The 15,700-nt window shown below is 43.1% G+C and overlaps 1 non-coding gene across 1 annotated transcript; it reads right to left on the bottom strand.

Moving 5' to 3' along the window:
* Nucleotides 1-15,273: 15,273 nt before the first annotated feature.
* Nucleotides 15,274-15,411, bottom strand: LOC119920034. The gene has a single exon (XR_005447805.1). It is a non-coding gene; the product is annotated as a small nucleolar RNA SNORA7 (small nucleolar RNA).
* Between the last annotated feature and the right edge of the window lie 289 nt (nucleotides 15,412-15,700).

The raw sequence follows: 15,700 nt of genomic DNA, 5'->3' as shown, positions 1-15,700 counted from the left end.
AGCACTGGGATAGACACATAGCATAACAGCATAAGAGTGGGTTTCTTATCCCCATCTTGTAAATGACGCACCTGAGGTCCAGAGCAGTTTAAAGTACTCAATCACCCTGTCCCCCCGCTACTTAACCTCACTGCTCTTCTACTACAACACAGTCCACACCCTTCGCTCCTCTAATGCCAACCTACTCATTGTATCTCAATTTCATCTATCTTGTCTCCGACCTCTTACTCACATCCAGCCTCTGGCCTGGAATGCCCTCCCTCTCCATATCTGACAGACAATTAGTTTCTCTACCTTCAGAGCCTTATTAAAGGCACATCTCCAAGAGGTCTTCCCTGACCCAGTTCTCATTTCCTCTTCTCCTTCTCCCTTCTGTGTCACCCTGATTTGCTCCCTTTATTAACAACTACTTCAGCCCCACAGCAATTATGTAGATGTCTTATGCTGTCGATCATCTCTGACCCATAGCGACTACATGGACACATCTCTCCCAGAACGCCCCACCTCCATCTGCAATCGTTCTGGTAGTGTGTCCATAGAGTTTTCTTGGTAAAAATACGGAAGTGCTTTACCATTGCCGTCTTCTGCGTGGTAAACTTGAGTCTCTGCCTTCAACTCTCTCCCATGCCACTGCCCCCCAGCCCAGTTGAGTTTTAATTTGTAGCAGATTGCCTTCCACTCAATCAATCAATCAATCAATCAATCGTATTTATTGAGCGCTTACTATGTGCAGAGCACTGTACTAAGCGCTTGGGAAGTACAAATTGGCATCACATAGAGACAGTCCCTACCCAACAGTGGGCTCACAGTCTAAAAGGGGGAGACAGAGAACAGAACCAAACATACCAACAAAATAAAATAAGTAGGATAGAAATGTACAAGTAAAATAAATAAATAAATAAATAAATAGAGTAATAAATATGTACAACCATATATACATATATACAGGTGCTGTGGGGAAGGGAAGGAGGTAAGACGGGGGGATGGAGAGGGGGACGAGGGGGAGAGGAAAGAAGGGGCTCAGTCTGGGAAGGCCTCCTGGAGGAGGTGAGCTCTCAGCAGGGCCTTGAAGGGAGGAAGAGAGCTAGCTTGGCGGATGGGCAGAGGGAGGGCATTCCAGGCCCGGGGGATGACGTGGGCCGGGGGTCGACGGGGGGACAGGTGAGAGCCAGGTACGGTGAGGAGATTACCGGTGGAGGAGCGGAGGGTGCGGGCTGGGCAGTAGAAGGAGAGAAGGGAGGTGAGGTAGGAGGGGGCGAGGTGATGGAGAGCCTTGAAGCCCAGGGTGAGGAGTTTCTGCCTGATGCGCAGATTGATCGGTAGCCATTGGAGGTTTTTGAGGAGGGGAGTAATATGTCCAGAGCGTTTCTGGACAAAGATAATCCGGGCAGCAGCATGAAGTATGGATTGAAGTGGAGAGAGACACGAGGATGGGAGATCAGAGAGAAGGCTAGTGCAGTAGTCCAGACAGGATAGGATGAGAGCTTGAATTAGCAGGGTAGCGGTTTGGATGGAGAGGAAAGGGCGGATCTTGGCAATGTTGCGGAGCTGAGACCGGCAGGTTCTGGTGACGGCTTGGATGTGAGGGGTGAATGAGAGAGCGGAGTCGAGGATGACACCAAGGTTGCGGGCTTGTGAGACGGGAAGGATGGTAGTGCCGTCAACAGAGATGGGAAAGTCAGGGAGAGGGCAAGGTTTGGGAGGGAAGACAAGGAGCTCAGTCTTCGACATGTTGAGCTTTAGGTGGTGGGCGGACATCCAGATGGAGATGTCCTGAAGGCAGGAGGAGATGCGAGCCTGGAGGGAGGGGGAGAGAGCAGGGGCAGAGATGTAGATCTGGGTGTCATCAGCGTAGAGATGATAGTTGAAGCCGTGGGAGCGAATGAGGTCACCAAGGGAGTGAGTGTAGATTGAGAACAGAAGGGGACCAAGCACTGAACTGAACTCACTAGCCACTGCCCAAACTGGGAGTGGAATGGGTGTGCCTCTGCTTGACTCTCCCTCCCATAGTTGAGGCTGGTAGAGTACTGGAAACTCTCCAAGTATGATCCTGAGAGGGACTATGTAAATGTACATAGCTGTAATTTATTTATATTGATGTCCGTCTTCCCCTCTTGATTTTTCAGGTCATTATGGGCAGGGGACATGTCTACCAAATCTGTTACACTGTTATATTGTACTCTTCCACGTGCCTAGTACAGTGCACTGCACAGAGTAAACAGTTAATAAATACAATCTTGCTCAAGGTTACGCTTGGCTTTTACTCTTGTGTAAAATCAAATGCATGCACATGAGCATGCACACACACACACACACACTTTAGAATAAGTTATGTTATTATGTGAAGTACTAAGGCACATGGGAGGAACTAATCTTAATCATACTTCAATACTTATTAATGGATTTATATTGATCAAGTATTAGGTTATTAATTGATTAAGCATTAATTAATACTATGTGCAGAACATTGTACTAAGTGTTGGGAGAGAACAATGTGACAGAGTTGGTAGACACATTCCCAGCTCATAATGAGTTTATGGTCTAGAGGAGAAGACAGGCATTAATATGAATGAATTACATCATCATCATCATCAATCGTATTTATTGAGCGCTTACTGTGTGCAGAGCACTGTACTAAGCGCTTGGGAAGTACAAGTTGGCAACATATAGAGACAGTCCCTACCTAATAGTGGGCTCACAGTCTAAAAGATATGTACATAGTGCTGTGGGGCTGAGGGAGGGGTGAATAAGGGTGCAAATCCAAGTTCAAGAACTATGCAGAAGGAGTTGAAGACAAGGAAATGAGGGCTTAATAATAATAATAATAATAATAATGATGGCACTTCTTAAGCACTTACTATGTGCAAAGCACTGTTCTAAGCACTGGGGAGGATACAAGGTGATCAAGTTGTTCCACGGGGGGCTCACCGTCTTAATCCCCATTTTACAGATGAGGAAACTGAGGCCCAGAGAAGTGAAGTGACTTGCCCAAATTCACCCAGCTGACAATTGGTGGAGCTGGGATTTGAAACCATGACCTCTGACTCCAAAGCCCGTGCTCTTTCCACTGAGCCACGCTGTTAATCAGGGAAGGCCTCTTGGAGATATGCCTTCAATAGGCTTTGAAGATGAGGAGTGTGATTGACCTCCCTCTTAGTAACATGAGTTCCCTCATCTGCAAAATGGGGATTCAATACCTGTTGTCTATCAGACTGTGAGCCCCACATAGAATCTGATTATCTTGTACCTCCCCCAGTGCTTCGCACATAGTGCTTAAATTATTATTAAGTGATTCTGCATTCTGTGGTAGAGAAAATGTTTGCATATGGCTTAGCACTCCTAAAAGACAGATCCAGAGCACAACATCAGAGATGTCACCTTTTTGGATTTCTGAAAGGGGTGGAATCTTTAAATGTAACAGCCAAAGAACAAAAGGTATTAATTGTGTCTTGAAATAATCTCCTAATTTATTTTATGTCTTTCTACTTGGGTAAAAAAACGTAAATAAGATTTTCTGATGGACTCTATTATCTAAAATATTCCTGGATGCAACACTGAAAATTATGTTTGGCTTGACTTGCTGGACAATTTTCATCATTGAATTCATTAATTGAAGATCATGTAGCAATTATCTTGTGTTTTTCATCCTAAGGAGCTACTAAGAATTAATTAAATGAAGAATAAGAAGACTATGAATTTCTCAAATGGAGAATTTTGGATAGGAAATTAACGCCAACAAGTTCACACTTGAAAGAGTACCCAGAGATCTTCAATAGCCAGTACTTCTATATTTTATACTACTTTCCTTATGCAAGTTGACTATTATAAATTGGGTGGTGGAATTGGCATCATTTTAATTTTCAGAAACTGATGCATGTCTCAAGACCAGGTAATGTGTAGATAACTTCTGACTCAAGACAATTTTGAGCAAATGTTTTTTAGGTGTATGAGAAGACATGGAATTCACAATTTTCATACAGAATCAATCCTTTCGATTGAAGTAAAAATCTAGTAGAAATGTCAGTGAAAATTAACTAGCATTTAAGGTAGCAGGACACTTGAGCAACTGTTTTGTGAAGTGTCTGACTTTCGTGTCACTGAAGATAGCAGCATGATTCCTCCTTTTCTCACAAGCCCTTAACCTTGGTGTTGTCCTCGACACATTTCTGTCATTCAATCCACATATTCAGTCTGTTACCAAAACCTGTCAGTTCAGCTTTCACAATATCACTAAAATCCTCCCTTTCCCCTCCATCCAACCAATGCTATGTTAATTCAAGCAATTATCCTAACCCACCTTTATTACCACATCAGTGTCCTTGGTGACCTCCCTGCCTCCTGTCTTTCCCCCTCCAGCCCATATTTAATTCTGCTGCCCAAATAATTTTTCTACAAAAACATTCAGTCCGTGTTTCACCACTCTTCAAGAACCTCCAGTGGTTGTCCATTCACCTCTGCATAAAACAGAAACTCCTTCCCATCAGCTTTAAAGCACTCAATCAACTTGCCCCCTCCTACCGTACCTCCCCAATTCCCTACTACAACCCAGCCCGTACACATTGCTCCTCTAATACCAACCTACTCACTGTACCTCGATCTCATCTATCTCTTGCCGAACTCTTGCCCGCATTCTGCCTCTGGCTTGGAAAACCCTCCTTCATATCTGAAAGGCGATCACTCTCCCTGCTTAAAGAGCGTTACTGAAGGCACTTCTCCAAGAGGCCTTCCCTGGCTGGCCGCTCATTTCCACTTCTACCACTCCCTTTGTTGCTCTTGTACTTGGATTTGTACCCTTTATTCACCACTCCCTCAGACCTATAGCACTTATATACATATCTGTAACCTATTTACATTAGTGTCTGTCTCCCCGACTAGACTGTAAGCTCACTGTGAGCAGGGAACTTGTCTACCTGCTCTATTATTTTGTATTCTCTCAAATGCCTAGTACAGTACTCTGCACATAGTAAGTGCTTAGTAAATAAAACTGAATGATTGAGCCAAAATGGGAGAATCATAGTCAAGGAGGGCAGAGAAAGATTTCAAGATCTCCAGAGGAGCACAACCTTACTCAATAGGATTCCTGCTAAGCAATGGTGGGAGACAGATGATAATTTGGTGTATTTTGCTTTTGTCACTTTATAATAATAATAATAATGGTATTTGTTAAGCACTTACTATGTGAGAAGCAGTGTTCTAAGTGCTGGGGAAGATACAAGGGTTGTCCCACATGGGGCTCACAATCTTAATCCCCATTTTACAGATGAGGTAACTGAGGCACAGAGAAGTGAAGTGATTTGCTCAAAGTCACACATCTGCCAAGTGGCAGAGATGGGATTAGAACCCATGACCTCTAACTCTCAAACCCATGCTCTTTCCACTAGGCCACACTGCTTCTCTGGGGGATCTCATCCACTCATGAAAGTGGTTTTATCTCAATCAATTAATCAATAATACTAAGGGACTTTGCTGTATAAAGTACAAGTACTTGGGAGGGTAGAAGAGTATTAGCAAACCCAATGTCCACCTTCTAGGACCAAAGGTCAACCGTTCCCTGATCTTGCACCCTGTCTAGATTTGTGCTCCCTTCTTTCTTCTCTGATGTCCCACTGCCATTCTAAACTTGTATAAAACTGAACTCCTTATCCTCACTCCAAACCTCACATTCCTATATTTCTCATCACTATCAACATCACTGTTATCTTCCTAGTTCTCCATGTTCTTAACATGAAATCACTGTGGATTCCTCCTTTTCATTGCTTCTCTTTATACATTTAATCTGCCATCAAGTCCTGCTAGTTCACCCGTGGTAATATTTTAAAATTCTACCCCTGTTTGCAGAGCACTGTACTGAGTTCTTGGGAGAAAACAAAACGGCAAGCAGTCATGATTCCTGTGCTCAAGGAGTTTACACTTTAGCAGAAGATCTTTCACTCTCCAAATGGAGTGGTGATCCTTCCCGTCTCCTGGAAGCAGCACGGCCTAGTGGCAAGAGCACGCACTCGGGAGTCGGAGGACATGGGTTCTAATCCTGGCTCTGCCACCTTTCTGTCTGCTGTTTGACCTTGGGCAAGTCACTTGACTTCTCTGTGCCTCGGTTACCTCATCTGTAAAAGCGAGATTAAGACTGTGAGCCCATGCGGGACATGGACTATGTCCAACCTGATTACCTTGTATCTACCCCATTGCTTAGAACACAGCCTAGTACAGAGTAAGTGCTTAACAAATGCCATTATTATTATTATTCAAGAGTTATGAAGTGATGGAAAATAGACAAATTTGATTGGACTCCAGCCATTTGCTGAAAACCGAGTTCGGTGAAAGGTTTTTTTCCATCAACTGAAGAATACACAAACAAGCTTTAGATGATCATTTTTTTCAATCATTCTAAATTAGAAGATTCAATTGAGACTATTTGTTCTATTCTCATAAATAATGCAGTACCGGCAGTCCCCGGGCAGGATCCAGGATATCTTTGACTTACCTCTACAGCAAGTTCAGGTGCCACTGAGCAGAGGCTTTGAAGAGCCTGGGAAGAGCTTGCTTGCATATGCCACACTTTAAACTTCAACCACACTTTAGAGGACAACCTCCTGTGTTCTGTAAATATTTTTTACCCTTAAAGTCACAGTTGGGAACCCTGTAAACAGGATACATATCAATCAAGAAAGAGCAATTATCTCCATGCAAGGGGAGTCACTTTCCAACAAAAGAAGCCATCTCATTCTGGTGAATTGAGTCTGTAAAGGATGCTGATGAAACATAGGAAGTGAATAGTTCTGAGTAAGAGATGAAGAGGAAGAAACAGATTAATCAGTTGGGGTAGAAAATGAAAGGGAGAGAGACGAATCATAGAATTCTTACCTCGTCAATCCTAGAACATGTTCTTGCACCACCACTCGTTCTCCACAGACATTGGTGGTAGACATCACACACATCCAACCTTGGATTCACAGACTCCGTCCTCTCCTGGTTCTCCTCTTATCTCTCCGGTCGTTCCTTCTCAGTCTCTTTTGCAGGCTCCTCCTCCTCCTCCCACCCCTTACTTTGGGGGTTCCTCAAGGTTCAGTTCTTGGTCCCCTTCTGTTCTCGATCTACACTTACTCCCTTGGTGACCTCATTTGCTCCCACAGCTTCAACTATCATCTTTACGTTGATGACACCCAAATCTACATCTCTGCCCCTGCTCTCTCCCCCTCCCTCCAGGCTTGCATCTCCTCCTGCCTTCAGGACATCTCCATCTAGATGTCTGCCCGCCACCTAAAACTCATCATATCCAAGACTGAACTCCTTGTCTTCCCTCCCAAACCCTGCCTTCTTCCAGACTTTCCCATCACTGTTGACGGCACTACCATCCTTCCCGTCTCACAGGCCCGCAACCTTGGTGTCATCCTCGACTCTGCTCTCTCGTTCACCCCTCACATCCAAGCCATCATCAAAACCTGCCGGTCTCAGCTCCGCAACATTGCCAAGATCCGCCCTTTCCTCTCCATCCAAACCACTACCCTGCTCGTTCAAGCTCTCATCCTATCCTGTCTGGACTACTGTATCAGCCTTCTCTCTGATCTCCCATCCTCGTGTCTCTCCCCACTTCAATCCATACTTCACGCCGCTGCCCAGATTGTCTTTGTCCAGAAACACTCTGGGCATGTTACTCCCCTCCTCAAAAATCTCCAGTGGCTACCAGTCAACCTGCGCATCAGGCAGAAACTCCTCACCCTCAGCTTCAAGGCTGTCCATCACCTCGCCCCCTCCTACCTCACCTCCCTTCTCTCCTTCTACAGCCCAGCCTGTACCCTCCACTCCTCTGCCACTAATCTCCTCACCGTGCCTCGTTCTCGCCTGTCCCATCGTCGACCCCCGGCCCACTTCATCCCCCTGGCCTGGAATGCCCTCCCTCCGCACACCCGCCAAGCTAGCTCTCTTCCTCCCTTCAAGGCCCTACTGAGAGCTCACCTCCTCCAGGAGGCCTTCCCAGACTGAGCCCCCTCCTTCTTCTCCCCCTCCTCCCCCCTCCACCCCTGCCTTACCTCCTTCCCTTCCCCACAGCACCTGTATATATGTATATATGTTTGTATGTATTTATTACTCTATTTATTTATTTTACTTGTACATATCTATTCTATTTATTTTATTTTGTTAATATGTTTGGTTTTGTTCTCTGTCTCCCCCTTCTAGACTGTGAGCCCACTGTTGGGTAGGGACCATCTCTGTATGTTGCCAATTTGTACTTCCCAAGTGCTTAGTACAGTGCTCTGTACACAGTAAGCGCTCAATAAATATGATTGATTGATCTGTGAATTTTTCTCAATTTACTCAGAAAGAGAATTAATATTGGTGTGAAATGCACATTGAAAGATATAATTTGATTAAAGCACCAACAAATCTATTTTCATTAGCTATGGAAAGTAGGTATTCCACCAGTCTTCTCTAAACTTGACTCAGTATGTACCAAGGTTGGAATAGTGCTTTCATGATTCTCCTTTATTCCCCTCCTTTATCTATAACTCTTTTAATATCAAAGGGCCTCCATGCATAAAAGAGTTTTGGCGGAGGAGGAAGAGACATGAAGAAGGTCCCATGGGTGGAGATTAGAGGTTTATGACAGGTTTAAAATCAGTCGCATGAATTATCTGTCAGTACCATATTTTTCACAAAACATTAGGGAAGAAGGAAGAGGTTGAAAGTTAATGGTTCTTTGTCTGCAAATGTCTGGCCCTTGTCATGTTGAATAATGTCTCGTTGGAAGGATCCCATCATTTGATAGCAACATAAGATGTAAAAGAGGTACAGCTGACATTATGCTGCTGAATCTTTTTTCAGAATTTGCTAATTACCTGAAAAGGTTTGAGTCAAAGTGTATGTGTGTTAATTTTCTTCCCAGAATATTCATTTCATGAAATAAAAATAATTTACAAAGAAGAAAGAGTCAAACTAGTGTACTAATGCACTAAAAACTGAATTGAATACTCTAGGAATCTTTTTAAATCATTTAAGGATAGCTCTACATTAATTAGAAGGTCTTTTCTGTTAAGGACTATTAGTCAAGGAATATTAGCAGTGTGTTAGTGTTGTGGACCTCTTCTTCAGAGGACAATTTATTGTGGGAGTAGCACTTGAGAAAATTAAACATAATCAAGAATTAAACCTTTGCCTTACTCTATTCATCCTCTCCCTCCCCCCGCCCCCAAGAGCTTAGTCCTCTATAGGGTAAAACTATTGTTTATGAGTTTCCATAAAGGATCAGTGATTCAAAGTTAGGCAATTTCGTAAGCCTATCCAACATATTTGGGGCGTATATTTTAAATTTCTTTAATATTTTGACCTTGAGATACTCATGTATAGCGATCACATGCCTCATATGAATTAGGTCGACATGTATCAGATAAATCCTCTAGACTGTAATCTCAGTGTAGACAGGGAATTGTGTCTGTTGTTTTGTTGTACTCTTACAAGTGCTTAGCATAAGGCTTTGCACACAGTAAGTGCTCAATAAATCTGATTGATTATGACTTTGCTTGTGCTGACTCTCTAAGAATTGTTTTCATACCCAGAACTTGTTTGAAAATTAATCAGTGACAGCATGCAGCTGTTCTTGAAGACTGTTAATGCAATATCTGGGCAAGAATGTCTTGGCTAGTTTTTAGCCTTAAATAAAGGAGTTTTTGATTTACGTATCTGTAGGCTCACTTGAGTATTGTGTTCTTCAAGAAACAGTTTTATATGTAAAAATTATAAAATGTTAAACACATACCATTTTTGTCAGGGACAAGTTAAAAACTGGGCAGCTGAAAACATATATTGTTTATTGTCAATATATGTGTTTAGCTGTCGAGTTGCTAACTTGGCTCCCACATACATTTTATTTCTCTTATTTCTTACTGGAGTAAAAATAAAATTTAATTAAAATATATAAGAAGTCAATAAATTACTATGTAACCTTGTGTGTTTGTGTAGGTAGGTGCTTTTGATTCATCCATAAACGAAATTCCACAAAATGCTGTCAGCCATCTTTATCAAAATTTGGTACTGATTTTGCAGAGTCTCTAAGGTCATTATGGTTTTGAGAATCGTAAAACATTGTTCATCTGTGATAATGAGAAAGTTACGAAACTGATTTCATGCATGCAAAATGACTCTTAGAGGTCATCCATCAAATACATAGAGTGAAAACCTCTCAGCCAGAAGGCCAATCCCATTCTTCTAAAACAATCATATTTATTGAGCACTTACCATGCACAGAGCACTGTAATAATAATAATAATAATAATGAAGGTATTAAGCCCTTACTATGTGTGAAGCACTGTTCTAAGCAGTGCAGTAGATACAAGGTGAACAGGTTGAACAGAATCCTTGTCCCACAGTCTCAATCCCCATTTTACAGATGAGGTAACTGAAGTATAGAGAAGTGAAGTGACTTGCCCTGTTATACAGCAGACAAGTGGTGGAGCCGGGATTAGAACCCATGACTTTCTGACTCTCAGGCCCACGCTCTATCCACAATGCCACGCCACTTCTCTCTGTACTAAGTGCTTGGGAGAGTGCAATAAAAAACATGTGCAAAACAGAGTGCAAATAAAACATGAGAAGCAGCATGGCTCAGTGGAAAGAGCATGGGCTTTGGAGTCAGAGGTCATGGGTTCAAATCCCAGCTCTGCCAATTGTCAGCTGTGTGACTTTGGGCAAGTTACTTCACTTCTCTGTGCCTCAGTTATCTCATCTGTAAAATGGGGATAAAGACTGTGAGCCCCCTGTGGGACAACCTGATTGCCTTGTAACCTCCCCAGCGTTTAGAACAGTGCCCTGCACATAGTAAGAGCTTAATAAATGTCATCATTATCATCATTATTATTATGTTCCCTGCCCACAAGGTGGTTATAGTCTATACGGAGCTTACTGTAATGTTATTCCATTCTATCATCTGGAGAGCATATGATTTGGTTTGCATAACAATGCTTCATGCAACCAGAATTGATCCATGATGTGCGCTATCTGGCTGAGTTGAACTACTTGTTGAACTATTCAGGACAAACTTTCCCAGCCTCAGCTGAAGACATTCACCCAGACCATGGACCCCACATGGCACCAACAAGTAGCCCCCAAGGGAGTAAATATCTCAGCTGTAAATTACGATAGACACTAGGAATTTGGTTGTATAACACTGGGTGTCCAAATCTCAAATACGACCAACAACATTATAGTGCTTTAGATGGCTATTACGGTATCCATGAAAAAACTATAAAGATGTTCTAAGTGCATCATTTTATAATAACTGGAGTTTACCAGACATTTTAATGGTGGTTAAATGTTATTGTCTAGATTGGTTGACTAACCGTAAAAAAAAAAAAAATGGAAAATTCAGGGCAGAAACCACACTATGGTCTCAGGTATCTGGAAAGTTTTGGTTAAGTAAGGTTTATGTTCTGAATTATCCAGATAATAGTCTCGATAATATACTTCAATTTGCACATACAGAAAAAGCCATCGACCACTCTTTTTGTTAGCCTTTCCAATTATTTTTTGTGTTCTAATCATGTGGGTAATTTTCCTCAACTAAACATTATATTTCTTCATCGGATTGCTGCCTGGCAATGTAAAAAAAAATAAGCAAATGGTGTGTGTTCACTATTTCCAGTATTTCCCCATATGCAGCTCCAGTCCAACAGCATAGTTGAGTGGTGATTTGCAAGTGCTTTTACTGATAATTCCCAATGAGTCTTGTGACCTCCCCAGTCCCTATCCCATGCTTATATTCAATCATATTTATTGAGTGCTTACTGTATGCAGAGCACTGTACTAAGCGCTTGGGAAGTACAAGTTGGCAACATATAGAGATGGTCCCGACCCAACAGCGGGCTTAAATGACTCCTTGAACAAAATGTGGGAAGATCTTATAACTTGTTAGTAAAATAAGAGCTACAGCAGCATCTTTCCTTTATACATTTTCCTTTTTTCTTTCCTGGACTAAGCCAAGAAGGGAGGTAGACAATAAAATGAGAAGAGGGGGGTGTGGGGCAAATTGGCTATGGGGACCACTGTGTGTCCACGAAAAATGATTCGTTGTTGTCCACAGGCAGGCATATTTTGAGGGTAGAGAATAATGTGTTGAACAGCCCTTAGCTTCAGATACCAACTCTTAACTTCAGACTCCACTACCCCTTCAAAATATTGCAGCAGCCCCCTTTAAAATAAATATTTGTTTTAATAATAATAATCATAATAGTAACGATGGCATTTATTAAGCACTTACTATATGTAAAGCACTGCTCTAAGCTCTGAGGAGGTTACAGTCCTTGTTAAGCACTTACTATGTGCCAGGCAGTGTAGTAAGTTCTGGGGTAGATACAAGAGAATCAGTTTGGACCCAGTCCCTGGCCCACATGGGGCTCACAGTCTATGTAGGAAGGAGGGGTATTTAATCCCAATTTTACATATGAGGTAACTGAGGCACAGAGAAGTTAAACAGACAAGTGAGTGGCTGAGCTGGGATTAGAATTCCGATCCTCTGACTCTCAGGCCTGTGCTCTTTCCACTAGGCCACGTCGCTTTGCTTAAAGGAATTGCAGTTGTCACTTTGAGAAATGTTGCGGAAGCACTCCAGGCCCTGTCAGTTTACTCTATCAAGGTGCTTTAATTTTACAACTCAAGTAAAACTGTACAGCACTGGAAGGACTTCATCTGGTGCTTTACCCATCATAATGGCAGAAAGCAGGGATGTGAACTACATCTGGTCATAATCTATTCTATGCAGCTGTCCTTGAGCATGTAACAGAGAATCTGAAAGTTGGTGTTGGGTTGTGATTTTTGATCCACTGGGAAGCTCTTACCACTTAAGAGGTCGAGAGCATTATTGAAGGTTCTTAAATCAATTATATAGGAACTCTGTATTTGATGAAAAACTTTTCAGAATCAGCAAAATACAGTAGACTGTGAATTAGCCAATCAGAGACTGAGGTTAGGTACCAGCCAGCCCCTGGCTAATCTCCCATGTGCATAGCAATCTCCATTTATGATACAGAGTTTAACTCTGTCACCGAACTCTACCTGTAAGGCGGTGCACTGACAAGTGACTCAAGGATTGCTAAAGAGGCAGAAAAAGGAGTCTAGAAGTTTAGTTTTTCCTTTGGAATTGCTAACAGTGTGGCACCAAACTTGGTATCTAGATTGAAATTAAACTGGACTTTTAAATAAGAGCAGTTATATCCAGGTTGAAAGAGCCAAGCCTATCCTAGGTGCCATTGGCAGCTATGTTCATTAAATGTTCTATCAATGACAACTACATGTCATACTTTATATCAAGTGGTATACCCCTTACTGTAGGGGTTCCTCAAGGGTCAGTTCTTGGTCCCCTTCTGTTCTCTACACCCACTCCCTTGGTGAACTCATTCGCTCCCACGGCTTCAACTATCATCTCTATGCTGATGACACCCAAATCTACATCTCCGCCCCTGCTCTCTCTCCCTCCCTCTAGGCTCATATCTCCTCCTGCCTTCAGGACATCTCCATCTGGATGTCTGCCTGCCATCTAAATCTCAGTATGTCCAAGAATGAGCTCCTTATCTTCCCTCCCAAACCCTGTTCTCTCTCTAACTTTCCCATCACTATAGATAGCATTACCATCCTTCCCATCTCACAAGCCCACAACCTTGGCGTCATCCTCGACTCTGCTCTCCCATTCACCCCACACATCCAATCCATCACCAAAACCTGCCGGTCTCAACTCCATAACATCACCAAGATCTGCCCTTTCCTCTCCATCCAAACTACTCCCTTGCTGGTTCAATCTCTCATCCTATCCCGACTGGATTACAGCATCAGCCTCCTCTCTGTCCTCCCATTTTCCTGTCTCTCGCCGCTTCAGTCTATACTTCACTCTGCTGCCCGGATTATCTTTGTACAGAAATGCTTTGGGCATGTCACTCCCCTCCTCAAAAATCTCCAGTCATTGTCTGTCAACCTACAAATCAAGCAAAAACTCCTCAATCTAGGCTTCAAGGCTCTCCATCACCTCGCCCCCTCCTACCTCACCTCCCTTCTCTTCTTCTACAGCCCAGCCCACACACTCTGCTCCTCTGCCGGTAACCTCCTCACTGTGCCTCGTTCTTGCCTGTCCCGCTGTCAGCCCCCGGCCCACATCCTTCCACTGACCTGGAATGCCCTCCCTCCACACATTTGCCAAACTAGCTCTCTTCCTCCCTTCAAAGCCCTACTGAGAGCTCACCTCCTCCAGGAGGCCTTCTCAGACTGAGCCCCATTTTTTCCTCTCCTCCTCCCCATCCCCCCGCCCTACCTCCTTCCTCTCCCCACAACACTTATATATATTTGTACAGATTTATTACTCTATTTTACTTGTACATATTTACTATTCTATTTATTTTGTTAATGATGTGCATATAGCTATAATTCTATTTTTTCTGACGATTTTGACACCTGTCTACATGTTTTGTTTTGTTGTCTGTCTCCCGGTTCTAGACTGTGAGCCCATTGTTGGGTAGTGACCATCTCTATATGTTGTTAACTTGTACTTCCCAAGTGCTTAGTACAGTGCTCTGCACACAGTAAGTGCTCAATAAATACGATTAAGTGAATGAATCAATGAAGTGGTAATATGTTGAGAGAGTTGTCCTTCATATTTGAGCATGATACTCATGGTAGTAATGATAATAATAAGCACTTACTATCGATCAATTCATTCAATCATATTTATTGAGCACTTACTATCTTCAGAGCACTGTACTAAGACCTTGGGGGGGTGTACAATGACACAGAATTAGTAGACATGTTCCCTGTCCATAATTAGCTTTCAGGCTGTGCCAAGTACTCTGTTAGGGTAATTATAATTGGGGTATTTTTTAAGACCTCACTGTGGGCTGGGAATATGTCTGTTATGTTGTTGTATTGTACTCTCCCAAGCACTTAGTTCAGTGTACGTGTTCAATAAATATGATCGATTGTACCAAGCACTGTACTAAGTGCTGTGGTAGATTCAAGATAATCAAGTGCCTCATGAGGCTCACAGTCTAAGCAGAGTCTAAGTAGGGTTCCTGTCCTGTTTTATGCTGTTGAGTCTTCTCCAACCAATAGCAACTCCATGAACACATCTCTCCCTGAATGCCCCACCTCCATCTGCAATTGTTCTCATAGTGTCTCCAAAGAGTTTTCTTGGTAAAAATATGGAAGTGGTTTACCATTGCCTTCTTCCACGCAGTAAACTTGAGTCTCCACCCTCAACTCTCTCCCATGCCACTGCTGCCCAGCACAGGTGAGTTTTGCCTCGTACGTAACAGATTGCCTTCCACTCGCTAGCCACTGCCCAAGCTAGGAATGGAATGGGTATGCCTCGGCTTGACTCTCCCTCCTGTAGCCAAGACCGGTAGAGTACTGGAACCTCTCCAGGTGCAATCCAGGGAGGGGGTCAGGAGGGGTAGGTGGAAGATAATCGAATTGGACACAGTCCCTGCTCCACACAGGTCTGAGGGATTTTATACCCCATTTAATAGCTGAAAAAACTGAAGCACAGAGTGGTTAAGTGATTTGCCCAAGATCAGAGAGCAAGAAAGTGGTTGAGCTAGAATGAGAACCCATATTTCTTGACTCCTAGTCCTGAGCGCCTTCCACTTCCATGCACAGCCCTTTATCACGCTAATGCATTCACTACTTATGGCATCTGCGCTGTTGTCAAGTCTCCCTTTTAATATCCTAA

This window comes from Tachyglossus aculeatus, chromosome X1, assembly GCF_015852505.1.
Source record: "Tachyglossus aculeatus isolate mTacAcu1 chromosome X1, mTacAcu1.pri, whole genome shotgun sequence".
In the NCBI taxonomy this organism is placed as follows: domain Eukaryota; kingdom Metazoa; phylum Chordata; class Mammalia; order Monotremata; family Tachyglossidae; genus Tachyglossus; species Tachyglossus aculeatus.
Note: the sequence above shows the minus strand (reverse complement) of the source record. Positions and strands in the feature narration are given on the sequence as shown.